This window comes from Amblyomma mixtum, chromosome 8 (assembly GCF_055824585.1).
Source record: "Amblyomma mixtum isolate Tamu chromosome 8, ASM5582458v1, whole genome shotgun sequence".
In the NCBI taxonomy this organism is placed as follows: Eukaryota; Metazoa; Arthropoda; class Arachnida; order Ixodida; family Ixodidae; genus Amblyomma; species Amblyomma mixtum.
In genome coordinates, this window is record NC_143019.1 from 75,261,423 (window position 1) to 75,274,973 (window position 13,551).

The window sequence follows — 13,551 nt, forward strand, 5'->3', positions numbered from 1 at the left end:
TGGGTGCGGCTATGTAGACACACATGGGGTAAGGAATAGTATCCAAGCGGCGTTCCGAGAACCGGAGGTAGAGACGAGCGCGCGGCTCAGATGGGGTGCTGACAGGGATGAAGTTAGTGCACGGATTGATCCGTACACGGTCGGCGGTGCGGGTGGTGGCGTAGTCGGTGTTGCTAAGGGTACAGAGGATTTGCAGCAGGGAAAATCCGCTTGAAGGCGAGGAAGGGAAGAGGAACGTGACGATGTAGAGTGGCAGTACTGGATGTGGTGTTGGACTGTGGAGGAGAGGTCGCGGATGCGTTCGAGGCAGGGCGGTGGCGAGACGTTGGGCTGGTGTGCCGCGGCTGCACGGTGTGCCTTCACGGCACGCATCCAATGTGAGTTGGCTACAAGCTCGGCAGGGGGGATGGACTTGGTGGGGCATATTGGCTACTTGGAGATCTATGAACGGCAGCGGTGCAGCCGGCGAAGCAGGGCCGTGATGGCCGCAGGTGCGGCGAAGAGCGCAGCAGTGCGTCGCTCGCTAGGATTAGCGCGTCGGCGGCGTGGAGCAGCAGAAAAATGAACGAAATGCATTTACCCTTACCGTCTAGCATGTACATAACGCTCATCCGTATCGGCGTGCAATCAGAGCATCCTGAATTTGTTAAACCTTCGCCCCCGCACTTACAATTACAATACACGTCATAATGACGCATGGGTGGTGCCTCACTGTCGTTCAGAGTACGGTCGCCAGTCCATTTCGTATCATGCTGCTATTCTTCTAAATAGCCTTGCGCTCATCGATACCTACCCGGACAAACTGTCATTACGAGCGCTACATGCACATTTCCTAAAAGCCAACATCACATGATTCTCTTGTGTGATTGCGTTTTGTGTTTTCTTGGTGCCTTTTTTTTATTGGTGCTTTGTTTTGCTGTGAATGTCTTCTAATTTCTACTACCAATAAAGGTTACGTTATTCCAGAATTTTAAAAAAGGCATAAAATTATTAAACTGAACGTGTTTCAATCCTAGTGTGTTTGAAATTTTTGTTTAAAACCTGATGTGTTCTAGAATGTGTGTTTCGAATGTATTTAAAACTGCATGTGTTTTCATTTGGAGTGTTTTTGTTATGTAGGGTGCAAATTATAGGTCTGTGAGATGAAGTGTGAAATTGAATCCTGTAAAATCTGTATGAGCACTACTGCCGAAATGTACATAGAAGGGGCCGGGCTTTGTCAAGCCGCAGTTATGCGGCTTTTATCCGTCACCCCCTTTTCTGCTTGAGAGAGAAAATAAAGACTATTTAAAGATTATCAACTAGTATAACTGTGGACGGAATCGAGCTCCAAAGGTGTGAAACGGATCAGCTCACCTTCCCAGATGCTTTGATGAGGTTTCGCAAAAAGAGAAGAAATTCCAGTGAAATGGAGTCATAAAGCACGGAGCCCATGCGAGGCATGTCCGTTCAGCTCCGAGTCCAAGTAGACACCACCGCCTCGTTGTTGTTGTTGTTGCGACTGAAAGAAGAACTAAAAAGATATTTGCACGGGCCTGCCGACTGGCTCGGGCTGAGCCACCACCGCTGCCACGCGCAGATAGATTGGATTGGATATTAAAACATTCATTGCGTCGATAGCACGTTGCAGGAGACGCGTGCTAGATAGCCGCTAGCCCTTGGCTGGCGGCGGCGTCATTGGCCCCCTCGGTTGCCCGTACTACAATCTTGGGGTCCTAGCTGACCAGCACGACCTCCCGCCACTCGGGAGAAGGGAGCTGTATCATCTCCGCCGGAGGCAGATCCTTTGCGCAGTTCCATAGAATGTGGTCTTATGTGGCCCTTTCACCACGTTTATGGCAGTTAGGATCGTACTGGCCAGGGTACATGAGGCCAAGCACTGCCAGATTCAGAAGGGAGCGTGTTTGCGGTCGGCGCCAGGTAACTTCCTGCGCTTTTGTTCCCGATTTGCGCGGACCTCTCCAGCCCAAAGTGATGGGCGACGTCATGAAATGAGATCAGCCAGTCGCTCGTGAAATTCAGGTCGGAGGGCGCGCTCACTGCCGCGCCGACGCGTCAGACGCGTGTCAGCCTCCTCGTTCCCGGGATTAGACGAGTGGGCGGAAACCCAAATCAATTGAACTTCTGAAATCGGAAGGGGGGTGTTTTGAAGGATGCAGAGTGGGGTAGATGTGATACAGCTCGTCGCGAAATCGAGAATTTCTGTTTCTGAGTCGCTGAATATAATATCAGCACGCGTCTTCGCTATAGCTAAAGCTATTGCCGCTTCCAGCGCCGTCTCGGAGGAAGTGGTTTCTATCGACGCGGCCGCCTACGGGGCGCCGTTCCCGTTCACCGAGACCAGTGCAAACGCTTTTCTCGTGATTTGTCGGTATTCCGCTGCCTATACGTGCGCAACGTTGTCGTGTCGGCCGTATTTGGTTTTTAGGGCGCGAGCCCTCGCTGTGCGTCAGCCTTCGTGGTGCGCGGGGTGCATGTTCTTGGGTAGGGGTTTAATCAAAAGAGCCTTTCTGTTGTGCGTTTGTAACTGCATTTTCGCGTCCCTCTCTTAGAGCTGTTCGCACATCTTTACTCTGTATAAGATAGGCCTTGTCGCGGACGTACGAGTGAGTCGTCCGAGCTGGAAAACGAGGTGCACCTCGCAAAGCTCCGAGAGTGTGTTGTGAACCCCAATGGACAGCAACCTTTCCGTGGACGTACTGTGCGGGAGCCCAAGGGCCGCCTTGTATGTCTGCCGTATTGCTGCTTCGAACTTGTTCCTTTCCGCGAGCTGCAGTTGCAGGTAAGGGAGAGAATAGACGATCCTGCTCAGCACGAAAGCCTGCACAACTCGACATAGGTTGTTCTCTTTCATGCCTCGTCTTTTGCTTTAGATCCGTCTGATTAGCCGCACAGTCTGATTGACCGCGGCTGTGAGTCTGTTGAGTGTTTCAGTGTTTTTGTGATTGTTGTACATGTACATGCCCAGTATGCGTATGGTTTAGACTTCCTTGACCGGAAGTCGTTGCACATACACATTCAGAGGGTCGACGGGGTAAGGTTTTGCATTTCTACCGCGTGGCTTGGCCCTAAGAACAAGCAGTTCCGATTTCGAGCACGAGCATTCAAGGCACGCTCCCGACGCGCAAGTTCCAATTATGTCTGCTGCCTGCTGCAGGTTATCCTCAATTTGGCCGTTATTCGCAGCGGTTACCGACAGGGAGATGTCGTCCGCGTATGAGGTGTCCTGCAGCCCCGGCAAAGTTGCGAGTTTGGGAGGTGGCGTAAAGAGTGCAAGGTTAAAGAGGAAAGGCGAGAACACCGAGCCTTGTGGCGTGCCTCTGCTTAGCAAAGGAATGGGCTCCGATTTGGAGCCACCTAATGCAAGCGCTGCGGTCCGCTCGGGTAGGAATGATCGCACGTAATTTAATGTCCGTTCTCCCGGGATAATTTTGGAGAGGTTCGTGAGGAAGTCCTCAAGCGAGACGTTGTCGAAGGCCTTGTTCAGGTATAGCCCGAGCACTGCCTTCGTCCCGGTCTGGCCTGGAGGATCCAGCACGTTCTTCTTAAGCTGGAGCATTACGTCCTGCGTGGAAAAGTTAGCCCTAAAGCCAATCATCGTGGGGGGAAGTAGGTCGTGGTCTCCCGCGTATACTCGCAATCCGTTAAGGATGACATCTTCCATGAGTTTTCTGGTGCAAGACGTGAGGGAGATTGGCCGCTGATTCTCGATCGAGAGTTTATTTCCCGGTTTGGGGATGAAGGTCACCCGTGGTTGCCTCCATTCCTGGGGGATCGCGCCTTCCCTCCAGTAGATGTTCATTAGGTCTGACAGAGTCGCGATAGACTTGGGGTCTAGGTTTCTCAGCGCCTTGTTCGACACTCCGTCCGTTCCTGCCGTGGAGGTGTGGTACGGAGCTGACCCAGAGCAAACCAGACCTCGGCATCTATTATGTCTGCGTCCAAGGTCTCATTGGGGAGGCTCTCGTATGCGGGTAGGTGGTCTGTATTCAGGTAGCGTTTTTGCAGTTCGGCGAGTAGCTATGCGTCTGCACCCTGATACTGGTGAATTAGACTCGTCAGTTGGTTTCGTTGAGTGGATTTTGTGTGTTGGGTCGAGCAGGACTTCCCGCTAGGGGGCCGTGGAGTATGGATGTACCCCACATCGGCTGCACACAAAAACGACGGAATTCACCAATCGCCAGCATCATCGGCCCAGATTTTACCACCCACTGCTCTGTGAAGGTGACCGCCGCACGCTATCAGTTTTTGGCCCGACTACGCCATTTTTCGGGCACCCACGGCCCCCCCTTCTTCCCTCTGTGACCGCTTCGCCTGAGCTAGGCCTCGAACCGCTGGGAGTAAGGCCTACTCCGACGCACGCTTCCGCCACCAACGCCATCATGGAGGTGCAGGTGCAGGGAGAAGTTATTAACCCCCGCGACTATGACCCAAGGGACTGGACTCACATCCTTGGTGTGGCTGCCTGCGCCAGGGACGTTCGTTCAGCAACCCCAAGCTAGGAGGCCGCAGCCTCTTCTAACAGTACCCCCAAGCCTGCATGCCCTGACAAGTCGGCGCAACTGAAAGCAACGCGCTCAGCTGCGCAGCGTTCGCGGCAGCTGAGCGCCGCTTCCTACTGCAGACTACAAGGTCGTGTTTAGATCACGAGGCGGGCTGCAGCTGGACCTGCTTCCACCCAGACTACTACGGGAGGCCATCCTCCAAGCGGCGTCCCAGCTCCACGAACCAACGCGTACCCAACTCAGGGTACACCCATTCAACAACACATGCACTCTGAGTACGCCCCTAAAAGATGACGCGCTCGCTCTGGTTCGAGTGACCACCATAAAACACCAAGGTACGGAGTACGCCGTCGCACCTTACATAGCCCCGCCGGACAGAGCGGTACGCGGAGTCATCTCCAATGCGTACTGGAACGAGACCCCAACAGACCTCCTGCAAGATCTTATCAACGGCAACCCAGACGCTCTCATCGTGGACGCCCGCCGAATGGGTGCCACGCGTTCCATTTTAATCACGTTCCGTGCTGGCCCTGTCCCATGCACCGTTCTTTATGGAGGAGCCCTCCACCGCTGCACACCTTACCGAGGGCATATAGACTCCTGCACGAACTGCCGCGTCCCAGGCCACCGGGCGGGTGTGTGTGTCCAGCCAAGATCAAATAAGTGCCCCCGCTGCGGCCAGTCCCATCCCAAAGAAGATGTGCCCTCATGCACCCCCAGCTGCATTCTCTGCGGAGGCCCTCATATGACCGGCACCGGGAACCTAAAGGCACGGGGCCGCAAATTAGCGTCCCCGAGGAACGCTCTCTCTCCTGCGAATACATCGCGGCTTTCCCGCTGTGATCAACCCAGCTCAGCCAACGGACGCAGCTCGACGGCTTCCCGGTCGCCTTCCACAAGCCGGCAGAATGGCAGCAAGAACACCTCGCGTATCACATGGGCAGACCGCGTTTCCGGCAAAACCACCCGTCAACCCCCACCACCCCAGTCCTCCCAGGTAGAACCGAGAGACCAGGAACTCAAGGCCTTGCGTGACGAGGTAAGCCGCCTTTCCTCCCTCCTAATCACCCCCTCCCCCTCCATTCCCCCTCAACCCGCACCCCCTGTCATTAACCCGACTTCATCATCAACAGACACTTCTAGCTCCCCTCCTGCAAAGAAGCAGCGCACCTCAGACGCCACACCACATCCCGGGCCCTCAGAAATAGACGCTAAATTAGCAGTCCTCGAAGCCAAATTTGACCACAAACTCAGAGCTAGACTCCCGCCTCGAGACCAAATTCAATCTCCTTGCCGCCACCCTCACCGAAAAACTTGAGCAGCGTATGGACGCTATGCTTACCAAGATGATGGAACTCTTGGAAAATAATCTTACCCATCGGTTCACCCAAATTCAAACCCCCTCCACTACCCCCATCCTACCTCCGCAAGCACAAGCCACCTTTCCTGAGCAACACATACCAATTGCCACCCGTCTTACTACCATCCTCATTCCCCTTACTATCCAATATGGCGGGGGAAGCTCAAATTATCTCCCCATTTTAACTTGGAACTGCCGCGGCTTCCGGGCCAAGCGCGCACCTCTGCAAGAAATTCTTCCTACCATCACACCAACGCCCCACATACTTCTGCTCCAGGAGACTGCACACCGCGCAACCCTCCCCAGCTACACATCTACACATTCAGATACCACTAACACACCCAGGGCGTCCACACTTGTCCACCGCAGCCTCACCTACAAAACTCATCACATCACGTCTGAGGCGCCCTGCGTGATCACTGAACTTATACATCACACACATTCACTCCCTTCTATATTTATAGCAAACATATACCACCCCCCGTCACAGCCGATGGCCTCGCTAGAATCACTTCTGCGAGACCTACATCATCTAGCAGGGAAACATCCCCTACTCATCTGCGGGGACTTCAACAGTCAGCAAACTGACTGGGGATACACAACCACGACACATCGAGGTCGCAGGCTCTGGCTGCTCCTGCAGAACCTCCAACTCACTGTGCACAACACGTTTCAGACGCCTACGAGGTTCGGCAACAGTGTCAGCATGGACACCAGTCCGGACCTGACGCTGAGCCGCTGTATCCGCGGCGTTACCTGGAACAGAACACAACATACACTGGGCAGTGATCATTACATTATACAAATCACTGTCCCGTACACACCACCCCGTCACGCAAATACAACACACAAACTCATTAACTGCGATGCCTTTCGTGCTGTACGCACCGCCCTCCCAGACACTCCCATCGCGGACATCGACGCATGGGTACAATCACTCAGGCATGACGTTCACCACAACATGCGACACAATGAAACTACAACCGAAACCCCTACACTCGACACACGCCTAGCCCACCTCTGGGAAGCTGATCACAGCCTCCTGGAACGCTGGAAAGGCAATAAACTTAACAGGGCACTTAAAAAACGGCTGGCCGCTTGGCAGACACAAATCCAACAACACTCTGAGGACCTCTGCCGGTCCAACTGGGGTCAGATATGTGACGGCATCGCAGGAAACCTATCCAGCAAACGCGCATGGCAACTCCTCCGACACCTCATTGACCCCACACGCATCACATCAGCAACACACCACCACGTTACACGCCTGACACACGAACACATTGACGATCCCGACACCCTTCTACACACTCTTCAAACCATATACACATCTCAAGGCGGCCCCATACCTCTACCGCACTACACAGAACAAGCAAATCCCACACTCGACACCGACATCACGGAGACGCAAGTCAGAGCGGCCCTCCTGATTCTCCGCGCCAACTCCGCACCTGGTGCAGACCAGATCACAAACTCGATGCTCAGTAATCTGGATGACCAATCGATCACCCACATTACGAAATACTTCAACCAGTGCTGGAGGGAGGGCAACCTCCCGCAGTCCTGGCGGCACGCGAAGGTAACATTCATACCTAAACCCAATAAACCACTTACACTTCAAAACCTTCGCCCGATTTCGCTAACCTCATGCCTCGGGAAGCTCCTCCAGCATGTTGTGTTAGCGAGACTCACTATTCACATGGCGGACAACAATCTTTACCCGCATACCATGGTGGGATTTCGCCCCCATCTATCCGCACAGGACGCCATGCTGCAACTCACACACGACATCTTCGACCCGCTTCTTCCAGGTCACACCAAGGCAGTCTCAGCTTTTGATCCCTCCAAAGCTTTTGATCGCATTGAACATCAGGCGATCATGACTGCTCTATCCCCACTGAATGTGGGTGCGCGCACGTAGGCCTACATTCAAGCATTCCTCACTGACCGCACGGCTGAGATACACTTCGGCCCTGTGTCTTCCCCCTCCTGCACGCTTCAGAGTATCGGCACCCCTCAAGGGTCCGTCCTTTCCCTCTTTCACTTTAACATTACCCTCATCCCGCTCGCCCGAAAATTGACAACTATTCCCCACCTGAAGCACACTCTTTATGCCGACGATATCACCCTGTGGACCACCCACGGCAGTGACGGCGACATAGAGAACACCTTACAGGAAGCAGCCACCCTCACCCAAAATTACGCACGGACCATCGGACTGTCTTGCTCCCCAGAGAAGTCCGAACTGCTCCTCATCCGTCCTAAGAACCACAGCTGTCCCCGCTCGCTCATTGCCATTTAACTGAATGGTGATCCGGTACCTGAGGTCGGCACCCTCCGTGTTTTGGGCCTGCACATCCAGAACGATGGCAAAAACACCACCGCTCTGAAGAAACTCAGGCAGGTGATAGGCGCGATATCGCACCTCATCCGCAGGGTTTCGGGACATCATAGAGGCATGATGGAGCGTGACCTATGTCGCCTCATTCATGCCTTTGTCCTCAGCCGTGCGCTGTACACTACCCCATAATTACAGCTATCCAAACATGACATGAACGCTTTGGATGCATTGAATCGCAAGGCATTCAAAGTAGCTCTCCATCTTCCCCTCAACACACCCACAGACAGATTACTAGGCTTGGGCCTCCACAACACGATCGAGGAACTGGTGGAGGCCCACCGACAGGTCCAATACATCAGGCTCACAAAAACCTCCACAGGTCGATATATCCTGGACTCCCTCGGCATCAGAATACCGGCCAACGACCCAACCCTCCTCGCCATCCCACGATCCCATCACCGGGAGCTCCCCATCAGGCCGCTCCCGAGGAATATGCACCCGTCCCACCATGAGCAGCGCCGCAGAGCCCGTGCGAAGGCTCTCCATAGAGCGTACGGCTCCGAGCCGGACGCCGTATGGGTGGATTCTGCCTGCACGGGTGATCCAGCGACAGCAGCTGTGGTGGACTCCTCTTTATCTGCCCTCATCACACTACCTCTCCCTCCAGCCACCTCCCCAGGGGCTGCAGAGGAAGGCGCCATTGCACTCGCTATCACCCGCACGGAAGCCCGGTACATTGCCAGCTCTACCCCCCGCCCCACTCCTCCCTAGATAACAAACACGCAACACTCTGGCGCAGACTACAGACACACACTCTCCCCTCACCCCTTAACCTAGCCCACTATCATCCATCCTTTCCCACTCCCGCATGCGCCCTATGCCCAGAACCCTTCGCTTCTTCCCTCCACATCCTTTCCCTCTGCCCGGCGGACCCTCCCCCGCGGGACCTAGAGAACCTCAAGACCTGGGAAGACTGGGAGACCCTACTGCGCTCGGAGGACCCGGCCGTGCAGACCATCGCCACCGGCCGTGCTGCCAGTGTTATGGACCGTAGGAACATAAACACTTGAGTGCAGTGGGGTCGTGCGGGGACCCTGGGGCGTGCCCCGAATTCCTGTGTAAATAAAGTTTTTTTTTCTCTCTCTCTCTCTCTTCAGTGATTCAAAAACTGCGATTCTAAATTTTGCTCGAGGCCGAAGCCATGTCCCTGCTTTTGGCATACTAGACTTGCCCGATGCACCCCCGCCCCGCCAAGTGGAGCTGATATGGGTGCTTGCGCACTCCGGGAATCCCGGAAACGAGGCCGCCAACCTTTTAGCTCGAGGTTTTTTAAACCGGGCTCAGGAGGCCTCTGATGCGGGATTCACGAAGGAGCGCATGCACACATTCAGTGAGCTGACCCAGGTATACAGAGCCTCACGCTAGCTCTACCCTCCGACCCAGCCCTCCCTAGATAACAGACACGCAACACTCTGGCGCAGATTACAGACACACACTCTCCCCTCGCCCCTTACCCTAGCCCACTATCATCCCTCCTTTCCTACTCCGGCATGCGCCCTATGCCCAGAACCCTTCGCTTCTTCCCTCCACATCCTTTCCCTCTGCCCGGCGGACCCTCCCCCGCGGGACCTAGAGAACCTCAAGACCTGGGAGGACTGGGAGACCCTGCTGCGCTCGGAGGACCTGGCCGTGGAGACCATCGCCACCGGCCGGGCTGCTAGTGTTATGGACCTTAGGAACATAAACACTTGAGTGGAGTGGGGTCGTGCGGGGACCCTGGGGCGTGCCCCGAATTCCTGTTGTAATAAAGTTTTCTCTCTCTCTCTCTCTCTCTCTCGAGCAGGTGGCGGAGCAAGAGCCATATCTTTTTGCATTCCATATAGAGAGTTGGAAGGTATCAGAGAAAATAGTGAAAGGAAAGACGCGCGTCGCAACAACCACGTGCGCCGAAACGAAGACGCTGGCTGGAACAGATGTCTGCTCTACACCCCCCCCCCCCCCCCGCTCTCTAAGCCGGTTCAAGAGTATTTGAACCGCACCTTTCTTTTTTGAAGCGAAAAGCTTCACTAGGCTTGTCACCACAGCGTTTTGCGTGAGCCCGAGGCCAGATTTGCCACTTCCGCGCATGCGCGAAACCTAGCGACGTCACTCGCAGCACAGAAACGAGAATAAAAAAGAAATGAAAGAAATAAAATATCAGAAATGAAAAATAAATAAAAGAGACAGTGTGCCAGGAAACTCTCATATGTCGGTGGACACCGGAACCACGCCGTAAATGAAGGAAAATGAAAAGAAAATTGGTTTCATGGAAAGGAAATGACACCTGTTTCTCTCAAATCTCGGTGGATACACGAAGCGCGCCGTCAGGGCCTTAAGGAAAATGAAATGAAATGAAAATTGGTTTTAAGGAAACGAAATGCGTCTGTCTCATATCTTGGTGTACACCAGAAAGAAATGGACACCACAGTAGATGTCTCTAAAGCAACCTTTCAAGAGGGCACCGTATTCACTACACGTGCGTCTCCACCTCCGCCTCCATACAGGCAGTGTGTGGACGGTGGAACGCCTCCACCGTTATTGTGGTGCTCCTAGCGCATTGTGCGCGCACTTCGACAGTCATGACGTCAACCCAAGGTTAACTGACCCTTAAAGCTTGTATATCCATGCTTAACCAAAGCTAAACCACTGACATTTTTTTATTAGGCAATGTTTCAACTGCTTGCCGCATTGAGAGATTGACGCTTCAAAAATGGGCAAATACACGAGGGTTTATGAGGCAACCCTTTAGGACACAGCTAACTTTGGTGCCAAGTTTTAGTTTTTAATCTAAATATAACAAGATGAGAGGATTAAAATCCCGTGCGGATATAGAAATGGGACTCATTTGATTTTACAATGCAGTCTAGTCTCAAAAGTTTTGTCCCTAATTTTTCACCACTTTATTCTTACCGAGCACTTGGTTGTCTACTTCCTAGAAGGTCATGCTGGTGTGTGGTTCGGGTGTCGGGTCCATTGTGTCCGCAATTTGTGTTGCTGAGATTCTCAGCTTGAACTCGTACTTTGGAGACACTGCAGGGTCCCCGTACGACCCCACTGCACTCAAGTGTTTATGTTCCTGAGGTCCATAACACTGGCAGCACGGCTGGTTGCGATGGTCTGCACGGCCGGCTCCTCCGAGCGCAGCATGGTCTCCCAGTCCTCCTAGGTCTTGAGGTTCTCTAGGTCCCGCGAGGGAGGGTCCGCCGGGCAGAGGGAAAGGATGTGGAGGGAAGAAACGAAGGGTTCTGGGCATAGGGCACATGCGGGAGTGGAAAATGATGGATGATAGTGGGCTAGGTTAAGGGGTGAGGGGAGAGTGTGTGTCTGTATTCTGCGCCAGAGTGTTGCGTGTTTGTTATCTAGGGAGGGGTGGGGCGGGGGGTAGATCTGGCGTGAGGCTCTGTATGCCTTGGTGAGCTCACTGAATGTGTGCATGCGCTCCTTCGTGAATTCCCGATCCTAGGGACGGCATCCGGCCGCCGCCTGCTAGACCGCTTGCACATCCAACACCAGTGCACTCCAAAGGAGACGTGTCGGATTCCGGAGCTATGGCGTCACAAGCTCTGGGTCCCTCCACTCCCGCGCAACATGGACACACATACACACGAAGGCAGACGAGAGGCGCTCGCTCGGGCCCTCGAACATCAACATGGATACAAACAGGGTGTATACTACGTTGACGTGGCAGGGCCGTCGCCCAATGGATTATACACGGCCGCAGTAGTTCACGAGGATCAATGCGTTAACGGGGTCTCCTTTCGAGCTCGAAATTCAGCACAGGCCGAGAAAGTAGCCATTGCGCTTGCCGCCTCAGACTTCAATTCGAAGGTAATCGTGACAGATTCGCGTCGAGCCTGTCAACACTACCTGGCTGGCGAGATTTCGCCTTTAGCCTACAGTATATTAAACGGCGCAGTGAGGGAATCGACCCTTCGCCCAAACGCATAGTTTGGACTCCGGCCCATCAGGGCGTTATTGGTAATGAGGCTGCGGACGTGGTTGCCCGAGCGCTTACCTACCGGGCACCTCATCCAGGCTCTTCCGGCTCGGAGATTGTGCAACCGCTTCTGCAGTTCAGAGAAATTCTGGACGACTATTGCGAACGCCATCGGCTTTTCCCGGTCCCTGCTAAGGGCGTGAGTAAAGTTGATGAGCGAACTCTGAGGCGCTTGCAGACCAACACTCTGTTGTGTCCTGCAATAGTGAAACATTTCGACCCCAAAATTGATGGGCGCTGCCCTCACTGTGGAGAAGTGTCCGATACCTTCCACATGGTTTGGGCCTGTCAAAAGAATCATTCCCTTCCCCCCAATCCTTCCCCTTCCCGAGAGGCATGGGAGGCAGCCCTGCTCAACTGCTCGGGGCTGGAGTCTCAAAGGGCTCTAGCCCAACGGGCGCGAGCAGCGGCCTCATCCAGCGGAGTCCCGGACTAAGGACTCCACCTATGTAAAGGGCCATTTTTGGTCTGCAAACTCTCCTTTTGATTATTAAGAAGTTTTCACCACCACCACCACCCAGGCCACCTGAGTCCGGTTTAAAGAACGTCGGGCTAAAAGGTTGGCAACCTCGTTTCAGGGATTCCCGGAGTCCGCAGGCACCCATATCAGCTCCACATGGCGGGGCGGGGGTGCATCGGGCGATTCAAGTATGCCAAAAGCAGGGACATGAATTCGGCCGCGAGCAAAATTTAGTATCGCAGTTTTAGGATCACTTAAAATGTGCCGGGCTTCCGTGCGGGTGATAGCAAGTGCAATGGCGGCTTCCTCTGCAGCCTCTGGGGACGTGTCTGGAGGGAGAGGTAGTGTGAGGTGGGTGGATGAAGAGTCCATCGCAGCTGCTATCGCTTCATCCCCCGTGCAGGCAGCGTCCTCCCATACGGCGTCCGGCTCGGGGCCGTACGCTCGATGAAGTGCCTTCGCACGGGCTCTGCGGCGCTGCTCATAGTGGGACGGGTGCATATTCCTCGGGAGCGGCCTAATGAGAAGCTCCCGGTGAAGGGGTCGTGGGATGACGAGGAGGGTTGGGTCGTTGGCCGGTATTCTGATGCCGAGGGAGTCCAGGATATATCGACCTGTGGAAGTTTGTGTGAGCCTGATGTATTGGACCTGGCGGTGGGCCTCCGCGAGTTCCCCGATCGTGTTGTGGAGGCCCAGGCCTAGTAATCTTTCTGTGGGTGTGTTGAGGGGAAGATGAAGTGCTACTTTGAATGCCTTGCGAATCAAAGCATCCAAAGCGTTTATGTTTGGATAGTTGTAAGTATGGGGTAGTGTACAGCACACGGCTGAGGACAAAGGGATGGATGAGGC

At 54.2% G+C, this 13,551-nt stretch overlaps 1 pseudogene; it reads left to right on the top strand.

The window, feature by feature from the left end:
- The first annotated feature begins 295 nt into the window (after positions 1–295).
- LOC149333043 (uncharacterized) lies at positions 296–11,735 on the top strand (annotated as a pseudogene).
- The last annotated feature ends 1,816 nt before the right edge of the window (positions 11,736–13,551 follow it).